General features: G+C 33.6%; 1 protein-coding gene and 1 long non-coding RNA gene across 3 annotated transcripts in view; one reads left to right on the top strand and one right to left on the bottom strand.

The window, feature by feature from the left end:
* The window catches only part of LOC118766065, a 6,436-nt gene extending 3,495 nt beyond the window's left edge, over positions 1 to 2,941 (bottom strand). The window contains exons 1-2 of the long non-coding RNA XR_005001996.1: positions 2,930 to 2,941; positions 2,798 to 2,804 (exon numbers count right to left, since the gene is read on the bottom strand). This is a non-coding gene — a long non-coding RNA (uncharacterized LOC118766065). The remainder of the gene's footprint in view (positions 1 to 2,797; positions 2,805 to 2,929) is intronic.
* The window catches only part of LOC115218746 (protocadherin-18), a 142,094-nt gene that overhangs the window by 98,391 nt on the left and 38,703 nt on the right, over positions 1 to 5,000 (top strand). The window lies entirely within an intron of this gene.

Genomic DNA, 5,000 nt, shown 5'->3' with positions numbered 1-5,000 from the left:
TCTGGTTATTTAACTGGTTTCCTAATTTTCATGATTTTCAAAAGTAGTGAAATATTGAAATATGGAGAATCCTAAGGCTCTATTATATTCTAAATATTTAACGGGTGATTATCAGAGACTGTTTGTCTGGCAGTTCTTCATATTTAACTGAGAGTACCAGCTGTCATAGTAAACTGGCTGTCCAAGTTTATGCTTAATTATTTTTCATTTCTTTGTTCGGTTTGAAGATTATAGAGTAGTCTTATATCAGGGTTGGACAATCTTGATTGATTAGTATCCTTGTGACATCAGCAAATCCATTTGGGGAATTCAATTGGTTGGTTTTTTTGCTGATGCCAAACTATTTTGCTCAAAACATGCTACTTGGCTCAAGCTTTCTGTTCTCAATATTTTTTTGTCTAGCATAGGTTTTATTGAAGATTTTTAAGGTTCTGAGTTCATATTCCACCGAGGTCAACTTTTCCTTTCATCCTTTCAGGGTTGATAAATTGAGTACCAGTTACGCACTGGGGTCAATGTAATCGACTTAATCCCTTTGCCTGTCCTTGTTTGTCCCCCTCTATGTTTAGCCCCTTGTGGGCAATAAAGAAATAAGAAACTGAAAGAAGCCTGTTGTGTATATATGTGTGTGTGTGTCTCTGTGTGTAACGAGTAAGCAAAAAAAAATCAATATGTATATTTTATGTTGTATGCATTTTTTCCTTATTCATTAAATTTCAAATTCAGACTTCTAATCCTGCCAAATATTATAAAGAAATGGTTATCTCTTTTGTCTTTACATGTATATGTATACACACACACACACACACACACACACACACACACATTCATATGCTTTATATCTGCTGTATAACTATAACAACATTCCAGTATCAAAAAGCTCTGACTATTTACCAAACAGTAACAACCCAGCATAAAATTTTGCTACTTATCTGTTTAAATTAGATTTTAAAACTGGGCTAATGCTTCCCTCCCCTCTTAGTAGAGATTCTTAATTAATTAAAATAGTTTTTGTTCACTACGTTAAGTATTTTAGTACTGACTTAAATATCTAATAATAAGGCGCGGAAGTGTGGTTGTGTGGTAAGAAGCTTGCTTGCCAACAACATAATTCCTGGTTCAGTCCCATTGCATGGCAACTTGGGTAAGTGTCTTCCACTATAGTCTCAGGTTGACCAAAGTCTTGTGAGTGGATTTGGTAGACGGAAACTTTATGTATAGATGTACCTGATGAGACCCAGACTGCAAAATTGATGCAACACAACATGTTGAAAGGAGTCCCACCCATAAGGGACAGTAGCAGGGTGGGTTAAAAATGACTGTTGTACAAAACAAAGATTAATACCAAATCCTTCTTCTCGTCACTTAAGAAATTATTATTATTATTATTATCATTATTGTTATTATTATTGTTATTATTATTATTATTATTATTATTCAGTAGTTTTATTTTTATAGCGTGCTTTCACTACCGAGCGCAGCTCTGTGTGCCTTGGGTATGTGCTGTGATTTGTTGTGATGCTCTGATGGTTACTGTATTGAAAGTGTTCTGCGTAGGATGTGTGCAGTGCCTAGTAGTGCAATTTTCTGTATGTTATATGTGTTTGTAAGTCCTGGTGTTTTTGTTATGTATTTGTCTGAATCATTATTATTATTATTATTATTATTATTATTATCATTATTATTATTTCAGTCAAACCATCCAACCCATGCCAGCATGGAAAGTGGACGTTAAACAATGATGATGATGATGATGATGATAGTGTATATATATATATATATATATATATATATATAGTTGTGTGTGTGTGTATGTATGTATGTATGTATGTATGTACATATGTGTGTGTATGTATGTATGTATGTATGTATGTATGCTTGCATGCATGTATGGATGGATGGATGGATGGATGGATGGATGGATGAATGTATGGATGTATGTATGTATGTATGTATTTCACATACATACATACATACATACAGGCTTTCACACAGCTTCCATCTACCAAATTTACTGACTGAAGTGCTTAATAAGGAGCCTAACATTTGAACCGTAGTCAAGTACATGGGCAAATACCAAGAACAAGTGAAGAACTGAAATATAATTTTATATAATCAATTAATCAATCAGGCAATCAATATTTAATTTATTACATGCAGGTGTGATAAATAGTCAACTAATTGACTTTTCATAATTAGAGGTATCTATTAATTAGACGATGGAGGACAGTGAGTTGTCATCTGGTGTGCTAAATTAAAGCTGATCTCTAAAATTGGCGCATAGCCACAAATTTCAGAAGGGTGTATAATTGATTATATTGAACACAGTACTTCACTGGTATTTTATTTTATTGACTCCAGAATGATGAAAGCCAAAGATGACCTCATGATATTGGTTTGTAAATTCCAATCTTAATAAAGGCTTGCAAATTCCAATATTAATAAGAATTTGCAAATTCCAATCTTTATAAGAATTTGTAAATTCGATCTTCGGAAGGGTTTGTAAATTTAGTCATTATAAGGGTTTGTAAAATCAACCTTAACAAAGGTTTGCAAATTCAGTCTTTATAAGACTCTGTAAATTCAGTCTTAATCAAAATTTTACGGTTAGGGAGAGTATTGAAAACTATGTCAACTGAAACCTTAATATAATGACAGCATGAAATATGAAGTTGACAGATCTATACAACATTGCTGGAAACATAATATTATTAGAAATTGTTTTATGCTATAGTTTTGATAAAGTAGATCAAAAGTTATACAGTATTACTATCTGGATTCTAACACAAAAAAATACAAGACATCTTGCCTAATTCTCCACTAATTTTGGCTGTTGTGCAATCTTACTAGCTCTAATGAGTTCAAATTCCACCGAGGTCGACTTTGCCTTTCATCCTTTCGGGGTCGCTTAAATAAGTACCAGTTACACACTGGGGTCGATATAATCGACTAAATCTGTTTGTCTGTTCTTGTTTGTCCCCTCTATGTTTAGCCCCCTGTGGGCAATAAAGAAATAAATATTAATGCGTTTTTGTTTTTTATGTAGCTAGGTATAGGTGGTTTAAATTGACCCCAGTATATTACTGTTATTTATTTTATCAGCCACACAAATATGAAAAGCATAGCTAATGCCAGCAAGATTTGATCTCGGAGTCTAGAAAAACAAAACTAACTATTGTACCCTACCAGGTATTATGGCAGTAATTTTGAAAGTAGCAATACAAGCTACCCCAACTCTACCACAAATAAAAGTAACACTTTGTCTTCATCTTCTTTAGTTATGAAAATACAAAACAGTATTTACATTCATTTAATTACTTTTCTTTTCACCATGGTATTGAATAATTTTAAAACGATGGCATGCAATCTCAGTTTTTATTGAAGCCATTTGCAACAATATCCCAGCAAGATGAGTAGACTGTTTTATGCCAAAGATTTGTTTGCAATTCTGGCAACTGAAGAAAGGCATTAGGGAGACAGCCATGACTACTGAGACTAAAGCAAAGTGGATGTAGTTGACAAAAACTGCAGAGGGAACCCTTCTGCAGACATAGGATAATTTAGCCCTTACCGTCCCTCTCAGGCAAAGTTACAGACTAAGGACCCTGCTTGTGAGATATCTGTTGAAGATGCAGAAGAGGTCTCACCAAAGCAACAGCCTTAGTCATCAGCAAGGGAAGGAGTTTGCAGCATTTCTAAGTAATTAACTTTCTGCAGTTTCTACTTGGAGTAAAATATATCTGATGCTTATTTCACTTTATTAAACATGTCGTATTTAATTCACCCACTTGCTTTTCAGTCCTCACAGACACATCCAGGAAGGCCTGGCCCCACCTATAAGAAACAGTGGAATATGGCTTAGCTAGAAGAAGAAAGGAAATTCATAGCATTTTTAGGATCTCAGGTACGTGAGGAATAAAAAGGGACATATCTTGATATTCCCAGACTGGAAATCTGATCTGGATATTGTATCAGAGTAGGTACCCTATAGGCAGGTCATGAGGTTAAATTGGGCAAGCTACCATCTATAGTAATTCCTGTTAATACATACAAATAATCAGTACTCTCAGATTCTAGTAATTATATAAATTTGTTGATTCACTATTGTCAAATCACTTCCTTTTTTTTACCTGATATACTATTACAAGCAAATAAGTGTCTTTCAGATCATTGATTCTCAACCGGGGTCAATATGGCCCTTGGGAGTTCATTTAAGATTTTGCTGTTAAAATTTATCTGCAATAAATTTGTTATATTTCTACAATGCACAAACTGTTTTAACAATTTTTTTATGCAATTCCTAAAAATGAATTATTATAAAACTTAACGTCCGCTTTCCATATGTGTGTGTGTGTGTGTATATATATATATACATACATATATATATATATATATATATATATATATATATATATCTTAAATAAAGCAAAAAATGAAGCAAAAATGATAAAACCATGTATAAAAGTGTTCAGTATGCTGGTTCGGTATGTTACCCACAGGAATTTCTGTCAAAGAGACATGGTTAAGCAAAGTTGTACATCATCTCTCTCTTTCTCTCACATACCCACTCTTTCTCTCTCTCTCTCTCTCTCTCTCTCTCTCTCTCTCACTCACTCTCTCTCATATTATTACTCTCACTGCCACCATCAACACTACTAATTTTAATAAATCATCCATCAACTTTCCCTCAGTTTCTTTGTCTCTCTTTCTCTGCCTCACTTTTCTCTCTCTCTCTCTCTCTCTCTCTCTCTCTCTCTCTCTCTCTCTCTCTATCTTGGCCACCACCCTCACCGTCTCTATGCCTACTATTATTCTCATACTGCATGAGAAATAATAGAAGTGTCATTGAATAGTGAGAGAAGGGGTCAAAGTGTGACACACTGACACACAGAAATTAGTTTTCACATTTATTATATTATATTTATATATATTGTGTGTGTGTGTGTGTATGTATATATATATATAATATGAATATATATATATACCTATTTATATATATA

This window comes from Octopus sinensis, linkage group LG14 (genome assembly GCF_006345805.1).
Source record: "Octopus sinensis linkage group LG14, ASM634580v1, whole genome shotgun sequence".
NCBI lineage: Eukaryota > Metazoa > Mollusca > Cephalopoda > Octopoda > Octopodidae > Octopus > Octopus sinensis.
This window is presented reverse-complemented; position numbering and strand designations above follow the sequence as displayed.